The 24,845-nt window shown below is 40.2% G+C and overlaps 1 long non-coding RNA gene across 1 annotated transcript in view; it reads right to left on the bottom strand.

Moving 5' to 3' along the window:
- Positions 1 to 24,774, bottom strand: part of LOC131407427 (uncharacterized) — a 63,957-nt gene extending 39,183 nt beyond the window's left edge. Inside the window, exons 1-2 of the long non-coding RNA XR_009220487.1 lie at positions 24,538 to 24,774; positions 24,118 to 24,200 (exon numbers count right to left, since the gene is read on the bottom strand). This is a non-coding gene — a long non-coding RNA (uncharacterized LOC131407427). The remainder of the gene's footprint in view (positions 1 to 24,117; positions 24,201 to 24,537) is intronic.
- Between the last annotated feature and the right edge of the window lie 71 nt (positions 24,775 to 24,845).

The raw sequence follows: 24,845 nt of genomic DNA, 5'->3' as shown, positions 1-24,845 counted from the left end.
ATTTTCTAATTGGGTTATTTTTGCTTGTTCGGTTGGTTGTGTTTTTTTTTTTTTTTTGCTATTGAGTTGTAGGAGATTCTTATATATTTTGGATATTAACCTCTATAAAATAGATGGTTTGCAAATATATTCTCCCATTCATAAGTTGTCTTTTCACTCTGTTGATTGTTTCCTTTGCTGTGCAGAAGATTTTTAGTTTGATATAATTCCATTGGTCTATTTTTTACTTTTGTTGCCTGTGCTTTTGGTGTCAAATCCAAGGAATCATTACCAAGACCAATGTCAAGAAGCTTTTCCCCTACATTTTGTTTGAGGAGTTTTACAATTTCAGGTCTTAGGTTTAAGTCTTTAATACATTTTGAGTTGCTGTTTGTATCCCACAATTTGTTTTGATGGCTTTCTCCTTTCTGTTTTACTTCTCTTTTTCCCTTTGTCCTTGCTTCCCCCCAAATCCCCATTATATGCAAGTTTTCTTGCAAATTAATATTATTATCATCTATCATTTATTGTGTTCTCAGTGTGTGTTGGGTACTATGATAAATATTTTATATATACATTTTTTCAATCAAATCCTCCACAACTCTAGTAGGTGTTAGTAAATCCTTCACTTTATAGAAAAGGAAACTGAGGCTCAAGATGTTTAGAAACTTGACCAAGGCAACATGACTAGTAAATGTTAAGAAGGGTTTAGAACTTAGACTCTCCTCAACACTCATGCTATAATATTATCCAGGATTTTGCTGTAAGTTATAAGAAGTAAATCATGGCTATGATACTAGTGATTATAAACAAATGTGTTTTTCCAACCAAAGATGATTCCATTTTTATAGCCTATAGTGACTTTTCCCTCTAAGAAATGTATTTATACTGGTGAAAATTTAGGCATTGTAGTATTAGAGGCAGGAATCCTGTCTAGTTCCTTTAAGCACTAGGCATATCGATGCCTCTTTGTTTGGTGGAGGTCTAAGCTCAAGTTGTGATGGTTGGAAGCATCAATCATCAGAGCTGGATCTGGAATTGGAGCTGTTATTTAGATCTCAGCTCTGTGCTGATATGCACAACAACAAAACTGCATCTTTCTATCAGACAAGTTTTCTGCAAACCTAGGCTGAACGTGTGAAGTGAAGTGCTTTGGAGGATATACACATGATTCAAATAAAGACATTTTGGGAGCTCAGGGAAAAATGAAACGTCTACATACATAACTGTTGCACAATATTAAAAGTAAAAATGCTACAAAAAAAGACGTTTAGATAAAGAGTAGTAAACATTCAGGGTAAGGTAGCACTACCTTTAAAATCACATTTGTAGCAGATGAAGCACTGATTTTAGGGCCACATAGATCTAGGAAGCAATCTCAGATCCTCAACCTAAATTTTACATAAAGTGAAAGAAGTTACTTAATTTCATTGTGCTACTATTTCCTTATCTATAAATTGGAGATAAAATTTATTCTTTATGTTAGAAATATCTATTAAAATCTTATATCTATATATATTCATATAGTAATAAATATACTATATCTATAGTATATAGTATCTATATTTAAGTCTAGCATAGTCCAAGACATACTGTAAGAACTCTGTAAACATTGTGGTATAAGGGAAGAGACCATGGAGAAATAGCAGGTAAAAGAGTCTGGAAAGATCAGGAGAATTTTTTGGAGCTGATATGTGTTTCTTAGGTGGGAAGAGGGAGGGAGGATGGATCTAGGTGGAGTGAAATCATAATCAATGCTAAAAGGTAAGAAAATGTGAGTTGTATGTGTGGGACAAGTCTTTGTTACATTCAGCTGGTACAAATGGAAATCAATTTAGAAAGACAGTTTAGGACCACATAAGGGAGGATCTGGCAATAGCCTAAAGAGTTTAGAAATACTCGTGTGTATAATATGAGAAGTTATCAATGGAATGAGGGGATATCATGGTGTCAGGATCATGTATTTGCTTCAGGAAAACTAGTAGAAAAGCAGTGTTGAAGGCTGATTAGAAGAGGAATAGATTGTAGGCCAGGCAATAATAAAATTAGCCAGAGCAATGTTCCAGGAAAAACTACTAAATTTGGGCAATGACCTTGTAGATGAAGTAATTAGACCAGTACAAGATAGTGGTTAAGAACAGTATAGAGGTAGGATCGAAGTTGACACTGGCATTTTGACACTAATAGATTGGGAACATAGTGGTATCATTAATAGAAACAATTGTGTTGGAGTATACTACAAGGTTGGGAGAAATGATCAGTTTCTGGGTTTGAACTTTCAAGTTCCAGAGAAATTTAGGAACATAACTAAAAGGAAGGTGGGAAGAAATGCAATCCTTAGCCTGAAAGAGAGAATGAAGCTCTAGAAACATTAGATTCCCGTTTACACAGAGGTCATAATGGAAATTGTGGGGATTCAGTGAGGAAATAATAGAAAGAGATTTATTTAAGGGCAAGTCCATAGAGCCTTACACTTGAAGTGCAGGAAGAGAATGGATTTAAGAGTGACAGTAATTTTAGAAGTAAGGTGAGTAACAGAAGACAGAATATCACGGAAACCAACATAAAGTAGTTTCAAGAGAGATTTTCAAAATTGAATAGGAAACAAAAATGATGACGATGAGGCAAATAGTCATTGCATTCGGTTGGAGACTCAACTTCACAGAAAGAGAACTATTATTGACTAATGATATAGAAACCAAATTATAGAATTTAGAAATAAGTGAGTGGAGAACACATGAAGGTAATTAGTGCAGAACAGTATTTTTCAACCAGATGCAGATTTGCTCCCAGGGACATTTGGCAATATTTGGAGATATATTTGGTTGTCACAATGGGGATTGAGGGGCTGCTACTATCATCTAGTGGGTAGAGGCCAAGGATGCTGCTAACCATTCTACAAAGCACAAGACAGCCATACACAAGAAAGAATTATCTGGCCCAAATGTCAATAGTGCTGGGGGTAAGAAATCTTGGTGTAGAATAAAAGGAGAGAATTGTTGGGGGGTTCAGAGAACAATAAGAACAAAGGTGAATTTCTTATTGTGCCATTAGGTAACGTTTGCTGATGTAGGTAAAATAGACATTGGAGAGGAAACAATTGTTCAATTGAGAGATTTAACTGATGGAATAATATCTCAGATGAAATGGATATGAGATAAAATCAAGGACAGGAGTTGAGGACTTTCCCTTTTAGAGGTTCACTTTCTCTAGTATGCCGACTCAAATTATTCTTCAACCACATCTATTCATCCATTCCTTGACTATTTTCCTCATGTCCTCATTTTTCTTCTCTCCCAACTTAAATTCTATAGTCATCATTAAAACTACTCTTGCAAACAACCATAACTCCTTAGATCTTCACTTCTATTATGTTCACCTATAATATCACCAAATATTAGTAAAATCCTAATGGCTTCACTTTTCATTTATAATGTCAAATCTTAAGCCAGGCTCTTAACATTGTCCAACACTTCTTCAATAGTATATTTACAGTTCCACTTTCTGAAAAGATTATTTCACTCCGCTTATCTCCTTAAACTTTCTTTGCCTTTTACCCTTCCTCAATCTCAGCTGATGGGATAGCTTCAAATTTCACTTGGAAAATAGAGAAAAAAGTCTTCCTTAAAAATCTTCCTGCCACCTAGTCTTTCACCTAGCTGCATCTACTTCCAAATCTCTGCCTCTCCTCCAGTTGCTACAAAATAAATACACTTGCTCTCATCAACGGTTGACCACTTTACTTGCACCCTATATATTCTCTCTCTCTCCTCCTTTCCCTTCTCTTCCTTTCCTTTCTCTTCTCCTCTCCTCTTCTCTCTCCTACCCTTTTCTCTCTCTGTCTCTGTCTCTCTCTCTCTCTCTCCCTCCCAAAATATTTATCTAATACAATTATCTTCCTTGTCTTCTACATAATCATTTTTACTCTCTATCGGAATATTCCCAGCAGGATATTAATATGCTGTAGTATATCTTATATATTTTTTAAAAAGCCCTTAACCTTCCTCCCTTCTCATTTCTGCCCTACTACTTCTCTTCTCCCCTGAGGATCAAAGTGAATGAAAGAGTTTCCTATAGTCCCTGTCTACACCACCTCTCTGGTTTCTATTCAACTCAATCCAAGTAAGTTTCATGCTTACCATTCTACTTAAGCTGCTTTTGTCAAGATCAATAACCATTTCCACTTTACTAAATCCAGTGTTCCTCAAATATTCTCCCTTACTATGCCATGTGATTACATGATGACATTAACCATTGCTCCTTGAAATACTTTCTTCTAGGGAGTTTCATGACATCACACTAACCTCTTCTCTCAGGCCATTCCAACATGGTCTTTTGGGCTGGGTCATCCTCCTCTGCTCAGTCTCTAAGTGCTTTTGTCCTCTACTTTATTTGCTTCTTTGTCAATACACTCTCTATTCCTCTTTGGCTGATCTCATTCAACCAAATACCATTTGTATACCAATGAAGCTCAGATTTATAATTTCTATTTCTGACCACTTCACTGAACTCCAAATGCATACTTACTGATTACTTGACACCTCCTCTTAGATATTTAGTAGACATCTCAGAATTATAGTGTCCAAAGCAAAACTATATATTTAGTCACCATCAACTGTGTTTCTCCTGAAGTCTTTTGCATCTCAGTAAAAGGCATCAATATTGAGGGATATAAACTAAAATCCTAGGAACTATCCTTTCTTTCTATCTCTCAACTCCCCCATTTAATACATCAGTGAATTCCATCAGCTCTACACTCAACACATATCTTGAACATCTCTACCTTCATTACTAACATGCTAGACCATACCATTGATATTCGTCTCATGGACTATTTCCATAATCTCGTAATTCGTTCTGCTACCCACTTTGACTAATAACAATCCATTCTTCTTTCAGAAATTAAGAATAATCTTTGAAATTGAAATCCAATAATTTCGTTATCTTGACAAAACCCTCCATTGGCTTCCTATTGCCTTGCAATCAAATCTAAACTCCTTACCACAGTCTTAAAAGATCTCCATGCCCCTGCCCTCCTCTCCAATCCCTTTTCCTCTGCCATCTCTTTTCCCTCTCACTCTTATACTTTGAGTCTTACACTTATAACTTTGATTTTATTCACCAGAATATGCTATGCTTAAGGCCTTTGCATTCACTGATTTAACTCTGTAGAATACTCAGCCCCAAGACCATTGCATGGCTGGTTCTTTAACATCTTAGCTCAAGTGTCAACTCCTTGGAGAGATCTCTCCTAATAATCCTATATGAAGGAATACTACATACACACACACATATTCTTTATCATGATATTTGTTTTCTTCAGAATACTTATAATTATCTAGAATTATCTTATTCAATTATTTTTAATAAAATATATCTCTTTACAATTGGAATTTGATCTCTACAAAAACGAGAACTTTGCTTGTCTTATTCCTTGTTGCATCTCAAGGTCCTACAACAGTGTCTGACACATTTGTATTGAGGACACCTTGCCATAATTTGTATATTTTGTTTAGAAAATTGCAAAGAAGAGAATAAAAATTATTTTTTCTCTAATCGGAGGGAAGGCTGACAGGATATATTTTTAGCAAAAGTGAAGTAAGTTGTAGATATGCAGATTATTTGACCTCTATCTTGGGACTGTATCCTATTCATCTGGGTCCCTTCCATCTATCACTATGCCTAACTTATAATAGGTACTTGCTAAATATATCCTTAAGGAATTAGGAATTAGGAAACCAGGGGGTCTTTTGCAGAGGTTAATGTTGAAGTGGTAGAGCTAAGTCCTCAAGAATAAGTACTATGGATAATTTGAGAGATCTGTTGCCTTTGAGGTTGGATATCATGGATTTGCAATATAGTCCCATCACCAGGAACACTTAATGTGCACAGGTCATCAGCCCAAGTATGCTTTGCTATCTCCAAACAATACCAGCATACCTTACATAAGGGAGTTCTTAACAAGGAGCCACAGCTTAAGAAAATTAAATATTAACAAATTCACTTTCTTTATTAACAGTCTATCGTTCCCTGAGCACCGTTTAAGGAGTCTTCAAATTATAAAGAATCATCTTTGTCTCAAGTCAATCTCAGCCTGGTAATCATTTTCTAGGTGTAGGATTGGAGGCTTCTGTGAGGTGTCTACGTGTATCAGCATCAAGCTTAGCTTTCACATGTGTCCACACAAGAGTTGGCAGTAATTGGCATGTGGGGAGGAAGAACTGGCCCTAAGGACTGAATAAACCTGTGTCAAAGATGTACCTGCCCGAAAAATTGAGGCCTCGCTGCAAAAGTTGGAAAGAAGAAAGCATCGTTTGTCCCTTTCAGCATTTTCAGAAAGAGGAGAATTCTTATCAATTGGCAAAGTTACCCAAGGTTTATAAATTCTTTGAACATCAAATAACTGGGTAGAGCAAGCTCAGGAAACTTTAGTTATGTCTGTTGTCTTTCTGCATTCCCTACCCTGGAACTTAAAGACACACACACACACACACACACACACACACACACACAGAGTCTGAGTGGCTTCTACGTGTCTGGCATTGTCCTCTATGATTTGGTGGATATAGAAGGAAATAGAACATAAGTTATGTTCTCTAGTTATGATGGAATTTATCCCCAGGAAAGGGTTAGAAATCACTACAGCAAAGCACAGCACTCTGGAAGCCCAGAGTGGGGAATTTGTAAGAAAATCACCTAAAATTTTGGGTTTGACCCATAATCAGAAATTAAGACCAAATGGGGATGTGACAAATCCAGTCTAGTCCACAGACAGGCATCTAAACCTAGAAAAGCATGATCCAGAGAACATGATGGAATGAGAAATTGTACAGTTGAGATTGTAGAAGTGCCAGAGTCAGGTCACTCCAAGGTCTCTATTGGAAGGCACCATAAGGAATAACAGAGCAGGACCCAGACCCTGGATATTAGAGCCTGTAAGAAAAAGACAGGTCAAATGGGGTGCAATCAGACCCCAAGACCTCTCCACATGTCTTCTCCTTCATGGAAAATATGTCTGGAATGAGGAAAGGAACAGAAAAGGAATAGCTCTGCCATAATGGGAACAGATAGGTTATCTGTCCATCCACATAGGCAGGACAAGATGGCACTCTAGATGGGCCTGACTAGTCTATTCCAGGTTCCATAGACAAGTGGACACTCTTCCAGAATCGCTGGGATGTTATGCAGCTAGCTGTGGGAGGCAAAGAGATTCGTTTGATTACGTCTTAGAGAATGAACACCCCTATGTCAGTCCAAAGCACTGAGGCTGTCTTCCAATCAATGCTTTGCTGGCTATTAGAAACAGCTGTCCCCACTTTTCTGGGAGCATTATTTTTGTTATGTCCCTTAATAGATATTCCCGAACTAGGATAAACAACTCTTCTAGATCTAAAGCCATTTATTTAATGGATTTGTATTTAACCTACACTTCATGAAAGGCATTGTGCCATGTGCTGGGGATGCAGCAAGGAACTACAAGTACAGTGAACTTCCCACATGGAATTCTAGTGAGAGAATATAGCAAGTAAAACAGGTAGTTGCAATGTGAAAGAACACTAAGGCAGTAGATAGGAAGTATCTCAAATTCAGATACCAGGGGAGGCTTCCTAGAGAAAGTGTTGCCTATACGGATTTCTGAAAGTTGAATTGGAGTTAGTTGAATGTAGAGAAGATGGGGGAAACAACGTTCTGTGCAGAAGAAAGAGCAGGTACAAGGCCTTAGAGACAAAATAGAGGTATAGAACATCTGAGGGATGGGAAGAAGCTTGGTATGACTGAGTTGTGGGCATGCAAGGAGGTTGTAGGCAAGGAGATGGAGAAAGATGAGATGAGAGAGATAATCAGGTATAGATCATGCAGAGTCCTGGAAGCCTCTTCAAGGAGCTTGATTACAAGGCCTTTTTCCTCATCAGAATTCCTTCAATATTTACTAATGGTGCCAAGACATTGGCAGCATTTGATTCACTCTCTGGTATTCTTATCTTTGTGTGTGTTTGTGTTACATGTCTCCAGCTAGTATATAAGCACCTGGAGGAAAATGATCAGCATTTACACTTCTTTGAATGCCCCCTAACAGTATATAGCCCAAGTAGGAGTTTGATCAATATTTCTAATTGATTGGTTAACCCAATGAATGTTTCATGGCATTGAACTCATGACTGTGAACCAGATGGAGCAAGTCTCCATGCAGATTAGACCTGCAAGGCTTGAGGAGGGAGTGTCCATAAAAAGAGGAAAAATGATAAACAAGAGCAGGCAAGGTTCAAGGTGGCCAGAAAATATAACAATATACATAATTAAATGTGAACAAACATAGTAGCTAATATTTTTACTTTTTCTATGTGCTACTCAGTATTCTAAGTTATTTAAATGTATTAAATCACTTCTTCCCAAAATAACCCAGTGATTATGATCTCCTATTTTCCAGATAAGGAAACACAAGCACAGAGAAGGTGGCTCACCCGGAGTCATACATATTAAGTGCCAAAGCTGGGATTCAAAAGCAAGCATTCCAGCTCTTCAGTCCACACTTCATCTCCGGGCAACACTGGATCCCATTGTACATGCACACACACACACACACACACACACACACACACACACACACCACATAGAAATAAGCATGGACAGACATACACTAAAATGTTAATCAAGTCCATCTCTTGGAAATAGGGTTTTATGGGTTAATTTTTCTTATTAGTTATCTGCATCTGTTACTGTTTTGTTGCCTGTGCATCACAGGTAGAGTAATGAACAATATGAAGGTTGTAGAATTCCAGAACATCAAATCAAAAAGTCATCTTAGAAACCCTAACTGCTAAGACCTTAACTGTAAAGATGAAGTAACTAAGACAAAATGAGGTGGCCCAGTTTCCTTACCCATCCAGTGCCTACTCTCTGCCAACTATTGAGGCACTGAGAATGCAAGATAAACAATAACAATCAAAATAATGAAAACCATACCCCTCATTTCATGGAGCTTTTGTCCTAATGGGGGAGATGGACAATAATAAATAAAATAAAACATAGTGCCAAGTAGAGGTGAGTCACTGAAAATAAAGCAGGACAGGGGATGGAGAGCATTGAGGAGTGGCCTCTTTAGAGAGGGTAGTGAAAGAAGCCTCTCTGAGGAGGTGATATTCCAAGGCAAGCCTTGTGAGGAGCCCAGAGAAGGGCATCCCAGGTGCCATCACCAACACAAGGAGCCTCAGGTTGAGACATGCCTGTGGATGAGCAAGGGGGTCAGTATGGCTGGAGCCCAGTGAAGGAGCAAAAGGATGTTAGACAATGCAGTGGAGGAGTTATCCAGGGGCCACATCTTGTAGGACATGGTAAGAGCTTTGGAGAATATTCTAAGTGAGTTGAGAAGCCATGAGAGAATTTGAAACAGGAATAATCTGATTTGATTTTTATTTTAAAAAGAGCATTCTGGCAACTATGTGAAAAGATAGTGGTGAGATGTGGTGAGAAATGGTGAGATGTGGTTGGATTGCTGAGACAATGGATAACAAATATTAGAGAAAGAGATGTGAGAGTGACACTGAGGTTTAGGGCTTGAATAACTGGATATTGGAGACAGAATTGAAAATCAAACCTAGAGCTCTGGGCTCTTGACTCTTCAACTAGGGCTCTTTCCATTACTCCATAATGGTAGAGGCCATAAAGGATTCTTATTATTCCTTCTCATAGGAAAATAGTGAACTAAACATTTACAGTTAATAATTACTCTTTTGTTTTAAACAAAAAAGCAAGGCAAGGGGCCCGCCCGGTGGTGTAGCAGTTAAGTTCATACATTCTGCTTTGGCGGCCCAGGGTTCACCGGATCAGATCCTGGGCATGGATTCACTCACTGCTCAAGCATGCTGCATCAAGCCATGCTGAAGCAGCATCCCACAAAGAAGAACTAGAAGGACCTACAACTAGGATATACAACTATGTACTGGGGCTTTGGGGAGAAAAAAGAAAAAGAGGAAGAATGGCAACAGATGTTAACTCAGGGCCAATCTTCCTCAAAATGAGGAAAAAAAGGGGGGGGGCAAAACAAGAAAAATTACGCGACCACTCCCATTGCCTGGTGCTTAAGTTTGGCACACTCTGCTTCGGCGGCCCGGTTTGGTTCCCGGGTGCGGACCTACACCACTCGTCGGTGGCCATGCTGTGGTGGTGACCCACATAAAAAATGGAGGAAGATTGGCATAGATATTAGCTCAGGGCAAATCTTCCTCAAGCAAAAAAAAAAAAAAAGTGTGTGTATATATATATATATATATATATGTATTAGAGGAATTTCATATTTCCCTATTCCCCCCCTCTTAGAATTCAAGGTAAAAGTAATTATAACTTAAAAGCTTTAGAGAGGCAAGAACAATTTCATACATAAATTGAGGCTTTGAAATTTATGTTTTTGGCTAAGCAGTGGCAGTCATTTTAAATCCCTTCATTTCTGGGATAAGAATGACAACATTTTGCTTATTTAAACTCGCGGCTTGGTAAACTCAGGTTTTAGTGGAAACATAATGCATCAACTGTAGTCTGGGTGTGAACAGAGCAATCCGGAGAGCGGTTGCTCTCAGATTCTCGAGATAGCTTTTGGACAGCATGCTCAGTGGCGCTAGACAAGATTTCATCTGTTCACCTTGTCTTCATCTAGCACTGTCTTTCTTCCCTGTCGTCTGAGATTCTGGCAAGCACAGAAGCCGATCTTCGCTGGGCTTTTCAGAGCAGATTTGGGGAGGAATTGTTGTTTACAGCGAGACACTACTCCAGGGTCCTGGGTTGGAACAAAGCCCCCAGTCTCCCTCCCTGGCCCAGAGGCTCCCCTTCTATTCACCCAGCGCATGACTCCTATTGGACAACCATCACTAAGCCAAATGCATCCAATCTAAGCATACAATCATTCCCCATGTTAGACTGTGAATCCATTACCTGTAATAACCTTTCGAATCTTCATTTCTTATGGGTCCAAGAGTAATGAGGATTTTATTCCCAGTTCTTTCTAATGTCACCTTTATTAGTGCCATTACTGAGGTAATAGCCGGTGGAAAAGAATGGAAGCATTTTATTTCTCATCTTTCACTCACTCTCCTTGATCATGAACGTGGGGCTCAACTAAAAGAACAGCATTATGTGTTGTAGAGGACAATGGAGTCTTTAAGACCCCCTCAGTGAACAAGCAAGGCTAGGCCTTGACTTTGCCCTTCATCAGAAAAATCCTCACTAAGGCTTTTTTGTATTTTTCCATATTGCACTTCTAGCCAATTTTCGAAGAGGAATAGAATGCAGTTTCTAAATCTGCTGTTAGTCACTGCTTTTAGCATATTCTGCTTAATCCAATGAGTCCTAACTTTTTGAGGCAAGGGGAGGAGGAGAGAAGGGGAGTACACTGTCAAAGACTAGAATATTTGGTGGTAGCTTTTGAGAGACTATAAAAAATAAAGCAAATTTTTAAAAATGGGTGGAAATGTCACCAGTCACTGCTCTATTCACATGACACCCTTCCCACCTCCCTGCTACTGTCAAGTCTGACTCTTTATACTTCCTAGGGCAAAGTTCACACACAGGTGGGGTTGAGGTGATCAGGTCTTTATTTTTCTGAATGGCTGAACTAGGCCAGTTGCGCTGAAGAAACAGGAGTGCCCATGGACTTGGGGTCAGAAAAATAGGGGAAAAAGATGTTGAGATGATTTGAAAGTGCCTGACTCTGCCCCATGGAGTGGGCCATACTGGGGAGCTGCACTGGAGTTTACAGATAGTCAGCGAGCCTCACGTGAGATTCAAGCAGCCATAAAATGGCTGGGAGGTAATATTTCTTAGAAGCGGATGGGAAGGAGAGCAGTTCTGGAAAAAAGCAAAAATAAAGCACATGAGCTTTAAAGTGAGATAGACTTTGATCAACCATCAGTTCCACTACTTACTAGCATTATGACCTTGGGCAAGTTACTTAACCTCTCTTAACCTTGGGAAAGTTTCAGAATCCTGATCAGTAATAAAAGTACCTAAGTCATAGAGTCGTTGTGAGGATTAAAATAAAGTATTCATGCAAGAGTACTTAGCACTGAGTCTAGCACATAGTAAGCATTTAATAAATGCTAGACATCTTCATCATCATCATAAATACCAATAATGGATTCATAGCAACACTACTTTAGGGCTGGGCATGAAGGAGGGATAGTAGGGAGGATAACTCTATCTAATATGGAGACAAAGCCTAGAAAGAGAAAACCAAGTTCATTTAAATAATAAGAAAGTGTCCCCATAAATATTATCAAAAATGTGGCACTGACCCAAATCTCTTGAAAGCTTCTTTTACTCCGTCAGCTCTCAGGGACTGTAGAGGTCACACAGTGAAAGAAGTTTTTAAGATGATATCTCTGTCTCTCCAATTCTATTTCCATCTAAAAGAGTCAATGGAGAGTGGAGCAGTAAAATGTCCAAGAATCCTCATCTCCAAGCATTTCTAAGTCAACAGCTCATCATTATTAGAGTCATGGCCATATTTACATTTTATGCAGGAAAATCCAAGCTCAAAAGGAGAGGGACTCCCTGCTTTCCATTCATCACAAAGGGGGAGGCTCAAATTCAGGAAAAGAGCTTAGTGTTTGAGAAAGACCATCAGCTTTGGAAGCAGAAAGGATCCCCTCAGATACTCTATCACGAACGATGCCTCCTTGAGAAAATTACATTGCTTTCTAAGGCTCTGTTTCCTCGTTTTTAAAATAGAAGATGGTAAAATAAAGAGAGAAATATAAAGACATGATGTCAGCAATAGATAACAATTAACCATAAATTTGCTTTGCTATCAGGTTGGAACTGCATGGAGGTAGTCTGGGAAGTACATTCTACAAAGCAGCTGTATTAGTTTCCCATGGCTGCTGTAAAAAATACCACAAATCAGTGGCTTGAAACAACACAAATTTATTCTCTTACAGTTCTGGAGGTCAAAAGTTCAAATTCAAGGTCACTGGGTTAAAACCAAGGTGTTGGCAGTGCTCGTTCCTTCTGGAAGCTCTGTTACCTTGCCTCTTCTAACTTCTGGAGGCCTCCTGCATTCCTTGGCCATGATTCCTTCCCCACATCACTCCAGCCTCTTGCTTTCATCATTATATCTCCTACTTCCTCTTCTGTAATCAGATCTCTCTCTGCCTCCTTATGAGGACACTTGCGATTACATTTAGGGTCCATCTAGAGAATCTGAATGATCTCTCCATCTTAATCTCTCCATCTCAAGACCCTTAATTGAATCACATCTGCATGTCCCTCTTGTCATGTAAGGTAACCGTCATAAATTTCAGAGATTAGAATGTAGACATCTTGGGAGGGGGCATTAGTCACAGGAGCCAAGTCCCTATTTCTTCACCTGTCTAGTAAAAGGAACAGAGGGCAAACACGTAGCCCATACCCTAGGATATGGGAATGAGAAGACACACAAATTGTAGGATGAGGAGGCAGATACAGGGCCAATGTGCAGTTTAACTTTAATAACGACTTTGAGGAGCCTGGGTTTGAGATGCCTGAAGTGTGGAAGATGGATATGTCATAAAGTGGGAAATGAACTTTAGCCTCACAAAACACACCAGCAGCCACTCAAAGCAAGCACTTCATCTCCCGAACGCCTCAGCTCTGAGTGATCTAATGTGTGCCAGTGACTGGCAGCCATGCCCTGAGTAAGGCCTTCATGAGAGTAACGCCTTAGCACTGTCTTGAAGACAAACACGGGCATCAGTACCATAACTAATCAATAGTTGGAATTGAACCTTCCAACAGAAGACAACATCATAAAGATGAAGATTCTTTATATAGAGATTGCTAAAAAAACAAGACATGGATGATAAAAACAAGCAAAAGCTACCATGTTGTATGAGCTATGCTAACATTTTGAATTTCCAACTATTCTTTTCAAATGTGCTAATAAGTTTACCCCTAATAATCGATGTCAGATACAGACATGCAGGACCCTTAAAATGCAGTGAGGTGACCTACATTGTCAGAATCTATCATTCCTAGCATTCAGTTCTTTTGTTCTCTCTTCTATTCTCATTGTAATTCAATGTTTCAGGCTTTCTTTTTTTTTTTTTTTTTTGTGAGGAAGATCAGCCCTGAGCTAACATCCATGCCAACCCTCCTCTTTTTGCTGAGGAAGACCGGCCCTGAGCTAACATCTATTGCCAATCCTCCTCCTTTTTCTCCCTAAAGCCCCAGTAGATAGTTGTATGTCATAGTTGTACATCCTTCTAGTTGCTGTATGTGGGACACGGCCTCAGCATGGCCGGACAAGTGGTGCGTCGGTGCGCGCCTGGGATCCAAACCTGGGCTGTCAGTAGCGGAGCACGCGCACTTAACCGCTAAGCCACGGGGCCGTCCCCTCGGGTTTTCTTTTTTGTTGTATTTTTTGTCAATATTCTTATTTCTACTTTAATAAGTGATTGCCTTACTTATCTAATAAGCTGTGTGAATTTGGGAAAGTCTCTAAATCTGAGTACCAGTTACCCTTTTCAAAGAACAATGGGCCACATAAAATGGTTTCTTTAGACAGTGCCCCATTTATTTTTCACCTCACAGCTCACATAGAATAAAATGTTTTAATGGCATATTGGGGTAAACAGATGAGGCAGTCCATTGCCAGTGGTTCCTGGCCCAGAGGCTCTGCTGTCCCAAGCCTTGCATGTCCACCCTAAAGGCTGAAGGATGGATATATCTGCAGACCCATAACCCACTGTGATTTAACAGTGGAACTTGGCACACAAGAGGGTAGCACCACCTTGAAGAATTAAAAGTCTATGGGACCATAGCTTTACAATCTCCTGAACACACGATCTTTCCCAGCTTTGAACCACACCACTTCTTAAAATTACATTGTCACCAAAGTCATCAGTTATGTGTATAAAAAGAAAGATATTGGGTACACTGGTGCTTTTTTTTTTTTTTAATTTTTGCTTTATCCACTTTCTATGCCTTATCCCAACAGACCTATTCTGTAATTCTTTTGCTTAATATTTAAGTTGTCTGGTCATCCAAGCTTGTTGGTTTCCTTTTTTTTTTCCTTTTATACCTGAATTTTTTGAGATGCATGTCTATTGTCAAAATGCAAACCATACAGAAAAGTAAAATGGGAAACTAAAACTCCTCCCAAATTCCACTATTTGGAGATGACCACTCTTAATATTTTGGTGAAATCCTTCCACGTTATTCTCTATGCCTATGGCATATCTGTGTGTGATTTTATATACGTGAGATTATTTTTACCTGTCTTTGCCACTTAGGGACGAGCTATGGATGTGTACCCATCTTCACTTTTAATGACTGGATGGTATACTTTGTGTTATGTTGTTGTACATTTATATAATTTATATTTTTCCCTAATTTAAAATAATATTTCAGATAAGCATTTTTGTGCATTTTTTTACCCTTTTGCAGTTTGTGAAATTACAGATACAAAAAGCATAGACTATTTTATGCTTTGATAGATAGTGATTGAACCTGTACCAAGGATGCATGAACACGCCCTCTTGATATGTTCTATATTTTACTGGCATCATATGACTCTCTGACACTCACAGCTGCCAAGAACTAACTAGTTGTCAGGATTCAGCTATAGCGTCATCCCTTCTGGGAAGCTCTTCTCACCTCTTTCAGAAATGTACCTGTTTTCTTCTTGTGTTCTCAGACAGACCCTTCTATGTACCTCTGTTTCTTTAGAAGTAATCAGCCCCATCCAATGGAACACCACTCTTTTTCTTTTTTTCTTATTGCTATGCTTAATGGCTCCAATCCTTTTGCCTAAAGGCCTGTCCCTGCCTCTGCCCTGCTGGTCATCTCTGCACGTCTAAATTGTATCCATTCTTTGATACCTTCCTCCACTGATATTTCCTTGAAATGCAATCAAATTTCTGTTTCTCTTTTAAAATTTGAAGCACTTAACATATTCTGCCTTGTATTTTGCGTTTTTATGTGTGGGTCATAGCCTCCCCACTAGAAGTGAGCTCAATGAGACCAGAGAGAAATACCATATCTTACTCACATTTTACCTTCCTACATGATTAGAAAAGTTACTAAAACATGGCAGGTACTCCCCAAAACTGTAAGCTATTTTATGTATGTAGCATCTACCATAATAACAAATGCTAATACTTTTTGAAGACTAATTATATAGAAGATCCTATTACAGGCTTTACATAAATATCTTCTACATTCTCCTCAGTAACTCTCTGATGCTATTATTATTCTTGCTTTTTTCTTATTCCAGATTAGGAAATTTTGGCACAGAGAGATTAAGTTGCTTGCCCAAAGTTACACAGCTATTAACTGGCAAAGATGGTATTTGAACCAAGTCAGTCCGACTCCAGAGACTATGTTTAAGCCATCACGCTGCCTTGAAGGATAGTGGAAATAGAATGTTGCTGACCAGAGATCTGTGTCCTCGGGGAAAGTACATCCAGGCCAAACACACATGTACATGAGAAAGTGAAGAATAGATCTCCTTCAGAGAGCTTACTCCACGGGAACTTTTCCTCAACTTAAAGGCAAGCAAGCCAAAAAGTCTGCTCCCAGTGAGGATGGCATCATTCTTGGTGTTCCAATACTTGTCTACTTGGCTAGCCTAATTCATGCCACAGAGAAGACACTGTGCCCCATCAATAACCCCGAAATACAGACCCTTTAAAAAAGTTTGTTCGAATCGAAGCTGTTACATTTGTGGAGAACCCAAAAGAATCACCGCCCTTAACTTTATTGAGAAATAAAAAGTACCAACATTCATTTCTACTGTTCCCTTATTGACTAATGAATAGAATGATACTTGTGAGTGCCCAAAAAGCCACCTCTACCTCCAAACTGGTCTGGGACTGACGGCCTTCATCGTGTCCACAGTTTAAATCCACAGTCATAGCCCATGTTTTATGTTAGAAGGAGGATGACAGACAGCAATATGTAACTCTGCTGTTGGTTTTAGGAAACATGATGTTATAGTCTTAGTTTGGGGTGCTTTGATCCCAGAATTGATAATTAAATTGTCTAGAATTGTCTAGATTTTTCTAGATATTATCAAGGTGCTTTACAATCCGTGGTTGGAAGACTTCCCCAGGAATCTTTACCTATGGCATGAAAGATGGTAGCAGATGTACTAGAAATTAGCTTGGCCACACTCAGGAATTACTCTATCAATAAATATTTATTCACTGCTTATGGTGTGACTATAACTGGGCTGGGCACTGTAGTAATAAACCAAGGTTGTGGACTAAGTGCTAGAGTGTTGGCCCAGGCTTTGTGCTATGAAACAAAGAAAAATATCCAATATTTATGAAGTTCTGGGTGCCATGCCAGGCACTTTACATACATTATTTTATTCAAGTCTCACAATAACCTTACTGGGTGGGTAAGCTTTAATCTCTGTTTTGCTCACAAGAGATTGAAGCTTGTATCCTTCAGGGTTTGGTCAAGAAAACTAAAGACCCTCCAGACAGTCCAAGTAAAAATCTGTTTATACAGGAATCAGAGGCTTGCACAACCACTGGGATGTCTTTCTGGAGAAGGGGAATGAAAATCAGAGAAGGCACTAGTGCAATTCCAAAATCAGAAAACCTGTGCATAGTATCTCACCATCTGCGGCACCAAAGCAAAAAATTAAAGATGTTCGCCTAGAAGGAGCTGCAAGCATCAGCAATCACCAGGAAGAGGCTGCTGAGAATATCCACTGTCTGCGTCACCTTCGTGGTGCTCCTCCAAGCACCCTAATGCTGCTACAACATTCTTGTCTGCCCGTGTTTGTGCCTGCAACTGCCACCAGAGAATGTTGTTCTCCTTCTCATTCCACGTTCACATCTCACAAATGTAGTGAAATCTAACTTGGAACCAAATAGGGAAAAGACTAATGTTGTTCCAGACTTTCCCTTGCTATGCAGAAGACAATGTAGACGGGGCTGGTAATGATGCCAAGACGACAACAGAAAATCAGAAATATACCCATAAAGGAGAAAAACTTGCTCAAGAGCATATAACTCATTATTAGCAGGAATGCCAGGAATTGAAACCACAATAGTCACATTCTAACATGTGTTCTACTAAATTACCTAACTACACAAGAACGTTAGCCTAGGTAGCCATGGAAAGCTTCAAGGAGGAGATACAGTTTGAATTGGTCGGTGGAGTTCTGATGAGTAGATAGGAGTGCTGTGAATATTCCAGAAATGGCCTGAGCAATCAGAGAGGAGTATGCCGGTGCAGAGCAAATTATCTGAAGAACTGTAAATCTAAATGTGCTTCTTTGGCATTTTTTGTCCCTGTCTCCAGTTCCCAGCCCACCCTGGATACTGAATAAATAATTCCTGAAATAATGACAATGGCCTGTAACCAGCCATATTTAGAGACATCTGGATCCCTTCAGGCAGGGACAGTGGACTGGAAAGGGCACTTGTTATACTTCTGCCTTCTGTTATTCCTGGCTGAGAAACAAGGTGATCAGGGGGAAAATTCTAGGAGCAGTGGGAGTCAATGAGTTGCTTCTAGTCTCAAAATCCTAATTTAGATAAGGATGGGATATTTCACTTTTGTTTAATGTAATATTTTCTCCTTTTTTATCCTATGACTACAAAGATATGACAGGGTAGGAGAGGGAGGAAACAAAATGGGGAGTAAACTAGATATTTAGATGTAAATATGAACCCACAGTTGTTCTGCATTCAAGAGGCACAGGATTTGACAATCATTACCCTGAAAACAGCTTTAGCTCACTGCAGATTTCTTCTCTTCTCTCCCCATTTCCAGCGACAGAGCCATCATGAAGAAGGATGTTCAAAGACATCACATCTATAACCTTTGCCAAAGTCACACACAATCTTTGGAAGGAAGACTTTTATTTTCCCTGTCACCTTTAATGCTGGATATACCAGCTGAAAGCTGAATTCCAAGTATAAGGTCACTGCACGCAGGCTTCCTAAAGACGTGGAGCTTGAAAAGAAATCTTTTCTGAAAGTCACTCTTATTTCAGCTCACATTTTCCTGATTCAGCCCAGATGCACTAATTGGCCTTGCTGTCAACAGCAAAAAGAAAACACGACAACAACAATATTGTTTGCCAACATCCTCTATCAAGGCATTTATACCCATAATGAGCCCATGGCTCAGTTCAGAGTAATTAATTGAGATACACACAGGAAATGCCCGAGGCGCAGTTTCCTTGTTCACATGTTGTATGAATGTCCATGTTCTTTCTCTGGAAAAGAATCCTGTGCATTTGTCCCACTTGGGTTTTGAAAGAGCCATTTGGAGATCTAAAGTATGAGAATCAGGTGGTGAGAGTTTATATTTTTCTCTGTGCTTTTAGAATTTGGCAATTTCATTCTTTTATAACCAATATTTAACAGCATTCCCCCAAGTAATGCCCTCCTCCCTCACACAGTACACATAACACGGCCAGGTGTCTCAAACTGGTGACCTACTGACCACATCTATCTGATAGATGGGTCTTATTTTTCATGAGTAGAATTTTAAGAGAAAAATAACAAATTAGCTGCCTGCAGTGGAAGATTCCAACAACATTCAGATGTTTTGGCAACAGCAGCCCTCCATCCCAGCACAGATATCGGCTGGAGTTAATTAGCTTCCACTTCCTTTTACTGAAGCAGATCCTTCAGTTTAACATCCTCCCAGCCCTGTCCATTACACATGTGTGCTACTCACAGGGTGGTCCACAGACCAGCAGATCAGCATCACCTGGAAGTTTGTTAGAAATTCGGATTCACCGGCCTTACCCCAAACCATCCAGTCAGAACCTCTAGGGGAGAGGCCCAGCCATCTGAGTTCTAACGAGATCCCCAGGTGATTTGTATTCATATTAGAGGTTTAAAAATTCTGCACTATACTAATTCATTTACCTGCCCAACCTTGGTTAGCACTTAGGTGTGTACCACTGACCCTGGCCCAGCAAATACTATTATTTCCCTGGGTTTTAATTACCTTAGGAATCTGATGAGAAGAGCAAAAGCAAAACCATAGATCTTTATCTATGTTAACTATAACTGATGAAATTTTATTTTCCACCAGCCTGGGGTCCGTTGTAAGCACCCAGTTGTTTATGACCTGCCAGAAAATGTTGACTTAATAATAGTGGGTGAGTAAAAGCCATCGACACGTTTGGTTATGAGTCAGTGAAGTGTCCCTGATTTGTTTTGCTTCAGAGGATCACTGAAAACTGCCTGATTTATTTCTTTGTTCACTGGCGCTGAGTTATTTTGCCACGGCGATTTTCTCTCTTCCCCAAAGGGCAGCAAACTGGTCTCAGGCTCAGGTTCAGGTTCAAGTCAGAGCAAAGGAGAGTGGTCCCCACTCCTGCCCACCCAGCCGCATTTGATCACAGGAGGTCCTCTGGCTAGAGCCACTTGCCTACATTAGAGTGTAAAGCGCGACTTCCCCCAGTTGTGGCAGAAGCTTAGCATCCTTCAATCACCATTCAAAGCCAGATCCTCTCTGCCTAAAGACAGCAGCTTCCAATGGCAGCCCCGCTGAGTAACATCATAGGCTGATAATGGCTCTGTTAGAGGCTATGTAAAGCATCTTGGCGAAACTCTTCATTACCATTTGAAAACATCAGCTGCTTTAGAATTGCTTCAGGTCTTTAAAAACCCCATCTTTCACTCCCGCCAGGACTAAGAGATTCAGTGAGCTGGAGTCACGCCTCGGCTCAGAGATTCAAAATCAGGATGCCATGTAACGGCATTTTACATCTCTCTTTGGATCACCCAAAGCTGAATAGTCTAATTGTTCATGCTCAATTTATTTGTGCTCCCTGGTTGCATTCACACAGGCAGCATGGACAGTCTAAAGGGAGAGCAGAGTGTAAAAAGCATTCCAATTAGCAACAGGTAGTTACAGTATAATCAGCCTTGAGGTTAAGATATTGATTCATTTTGATAATATTATATATGCTGTGAAATTCTCTAATAGTTAAACCGCCACTGAGATCTACTGAGGTAATAATACAAGCTTAATAATGTTTCACACGACATTGCAGATTTGAAAATGCATTTCAAAATGTGCACTTCTGAGCTCCACCGCGAACTGGCGTGCAGGATACTGCAGACGCTGGTATCAGCTCCCAATTTCAGCATGGGGCCAGGGAAATTTTCCTATCAATAACTTCAGAATGAAGAAACCTATGTCCTGTCTCTTTTCATCAAAACTGGGCTTGAAATACAGTCACTCTTCTCAGGATCCAGGCCAGAACTGCCATGGTCATCTCTGAGCTTGACAGAAAAACAAGCAAACAAACAACATGGGTTGTCTCTAGATACTCAACACGAGAAATTCGCTTTGGCTATTGAAGAGAAGGTTCAGCCTAAAGCAGGCACTGGTGTTTGTTCCTAAATAAGTGAGGACACTAACCTCCTGGGACCACTGGGGACAGATGCACAAAGGACTTAGTCTTGAAGAAAAAGGAACTGAGAACATATAGCCGAAATAGTTCCCAGCACAACTGAGAGAATCCATCTCAGATAGGGAACAGGGACTTAAGAGAGCAAACCAGATTTGGGTCCGATTCATGTGGAGTAAAGTCCAAATGATTCACCTTGGCATTCTAGGCCTCCCGATTTTGGTATCTGCCTCTGACTTTGTCTCCTACTGCTCTGCAGCAGGTACACACACTGCCCCCCTCTCCTAGGGACGATCTGTGCCTCCCTGCCTGACTGCCTTCAGTTTGCTCACAGACTTAGCTCCTTCCTGGAGAACAGTCTCATTACTCTTTTTCTATGGATCTGTGACTTTCCTCTCTTTTTAAGCCTGGCTCTGTCCTGTCTCCTCCAGAAATCTTTTCTTGCAGCCCCACACCTCATTCCTTCCCTCCTTCCTCGTCTCACCACTTGTGACCTAGACCACCCAGGCTCATGGCAGGTCCCACATGGTCAGTCACCTGGCGGTCCTTTATGGAACACACACCCACTGAATGCCTGCTTGTGAGGGAGTGTACCTTTTGCTTTTGTTTTTGTTCTTGATTTTTTCTGTTGCTGGGGAAAGACTTCTGCATATCCTACAGAGGATTTGCTCCTTCACTCTCAGCGTTTCGAAAGCAGCAACATTTCATCTCACTAATATTCCTTAAAACAAGCAGTGGGAAGGGAAGTATGGCATGTGTAATGCAGTCCTCCTGGACCTCAGCAATATGTCAGCTGCCTGAGTCAGTGCAAACGTAATAAATCAGGGAACTGAGAGTAAATTAGGAAGTGTTTGGGGAACTCCACCAAACACTCATGCTGTTGAATATGGCCTAAGCCTAGCCAACAGGGCAAGGCAGCTTATTCACAAAAGCAAGCTTAAAACCTCCATGTTTTAGATAAGGTCGAGCACTGATTATTAATTCAACAAACACTTGAGCATATATTCTATGCTAGAGCTGTTCTAGGTTCAGGAGTTAGAGCAGTTCACAAGGCAAACACTATCCCTGCCCTTGTTTACCGTGCATACCTGTAGCAAGGATATTCTACATGGATTGAGGAGGGGTTTAGTTTTTTCAATGCCTCTGGGATTCCGGTTTTGCAGGATGCAGAGGAGTTTGTTGGGAGGAAATAGCATGCACAAACGCATGAAATTTTGAAACTGTGTGACTGACTTAAGGAAATGCAAATTGAGGTTCAAAGAAAAGAGCAGAGCTGGAGTGACCAGGACTGCTTTCCTGGAGGGCCTCAAATTCTCACTAAGCCAGAGCACTGTAGAATCATAGTAATGGCATGAATATAGATTTACTGTAGCTTTTTCTTCAGCTCTGGATTAAAGCCCAAAATAAACATTAAAAAAAACTTTATTCAATGTCCACTCTGGCTTCAGAAGCAGCAGATAGTAGATGATATACATTAAAAGAGTAGGGGGGATCATAAGTCTTCTTTCCTCGAGATTACACCCCACCCCAAGGCCTATGTTGCGGTCCTGCACACAGTGATAAAGTTGTTGCCAAATACCTGAAAACAGGCGCTGCTGATACACAGGAAGAAAGGAAAAAAAGTAATCAAATGCATCAGCAGATCACCCCCATCTTACTGTGAAGTCTTCCTACTGGGGATACCCTGGCCGGAGAAGTTGTTCCCAAATTTCCTCTGATTACCACAAGTGCATCTTCATGTTCTGGAGAAAATATATCATTTATCTTCTCCTGTTCCTGTGCACAATGGTTATGAAAATGGTGCATGTTCCAATAGCTTTGTGTATGGTAGTGTGCAGGGTAAATATTTTATTTTCTGATGAGTGCTTGGGCTTTATTTGCCAGCATTAAAACTGGGGTAAAGTGACCGGAGATACGAATCTAAATATTTACCAGCACAAGGAGATGATACGCAGAAGCTAATGAAAGCTCTGGGGGTAGTTTTCCGGGCTGTTGAATGTAATTTCTCACATCTCCAAATGGCTATAACAGGGAAACACCCTGAAAAGAATTCTCTAATGACTGTGCATCTGCAGCAGAGGATCGTTGGAAAGTTAACGGGCCATGCAAGGCAGATCTTTCTTCATTCATTCATTCATTTGGTATGGTGTAAGTTGTCTGATGAACCCAGGACCCTCTGTGCCTCTCTCTATTTTTGCCCATTTTGTTCCCCTGCTCCAAACCCCCACCTCTGCCAAGTTAGCTTCCTTTTAAAGATTAAGGCTAAAGCTCTTCTTTTACCTCCTCTTCACACCTTCCCAAACCTCCCAGACATATCTCTACCTCCCAGTGCTCATACAGCAGCACAGGTGCACCTCTGTTACAATAATTAACACATTTAAAATTAACTGTTACCTCCTTGTATAGTTCACTGGACTATGAGCCAGTGACCATAAAAGCAAAGAGCAAACTTTGTTCTTCATTGTATTTAGTCCAAAGCACTTTTCAAATGCACCTTGAATCTCGCATGGATCTCACCACCTGTTAGTCTACCTTTTCATTCTTCCTGGTAGTTAATGCATGTTTGTTTAATGAACAAATGAATCAACAAGGCAGGAGACCTTGGTTGACTCTAAGAAAGTCACCTCATTTTTTTTTTCTATCTTTGCAATGAAAGAATTCAATGAGTAGCACTTCTTGACCTAGAGGTCATTCATGTATTCATTCATTCATTCATTTCACAAGCATTTGATATGTCATTAATAGCAGGACTCTGGGAAGACGTAAGCACTTACTCTCAAACTCCATAGAATCCTGGGAGGAAAGCTGAGAGGAGCCAGAGCCAAGCAAACCTGAAAGGATGTTATCCAAGTTGTAGCTAGAAAATTCAGAGAAAATGCAAAGTAAGGGCATGATCAAGACAGTGTAATTTTGCTTCTAACTTCCTAGGACTATCCATTGATTCCAGGAAATGGTTGGCTGACCAAATCCTGCAGACACAAGGCTCAAGATATGAAATGTGCTGCTGTCAATCTGTCTCAATTCCCATTCCCAAAATATGACACCAAGGTGATCTTTTGTATGAGGGAGAACCTACTCCAGCAAAATCTCAGTTGTTTGGCCCGTACTGAGGCTAAAGTTCCAGCCAGCTATCTGGTCCTAATCAGTAGCTAGACCTAGACCTCTAACAATCATGCACCTGTTTGTATATTTACCTGGCACACTTCTTCCAGAATAAACAATACCGCTTCCACCCAGCATAGATTGGATGGGTTCGGTCTTCTTGAGCAAACTTCCTCTATCTGAAAATGTGAGTCTCTTGCAATGAAGGTTGCTGCCCTCATCTCCGCGAAGAGCCTTGTGTACTATGCCATATCCACTGCATTCCTAGATATTGTTCATTACATACACCGCATAGTCTCTGGGAATAATTTGGCACAAACACCATGGCTGTTATCTACAAAGGAAAAGAGAACACAGCAAGTGATAACACAATCCTAAGAAAATTAATGATCCCTCTTTC

This window comes from Diceros bicornis, chromosome 6 (assembly GCF_020826845.1).
Source record: "Diceros bicornis minor isolate mBicDic1 chromosome 6, mDicBic1.mat.cur, whole genome shotgun sequence".
NCBI lineage: Eukaryota > Metazoa > Chordata > Mammalia > Perissodactyla > Rhinocerotidae > Diceros > Diceros bicornis.
Note: the sequence above shows the minus strand (reverse complement) of the source record. Positions and strands in the feature narration are given on the sequence as shown.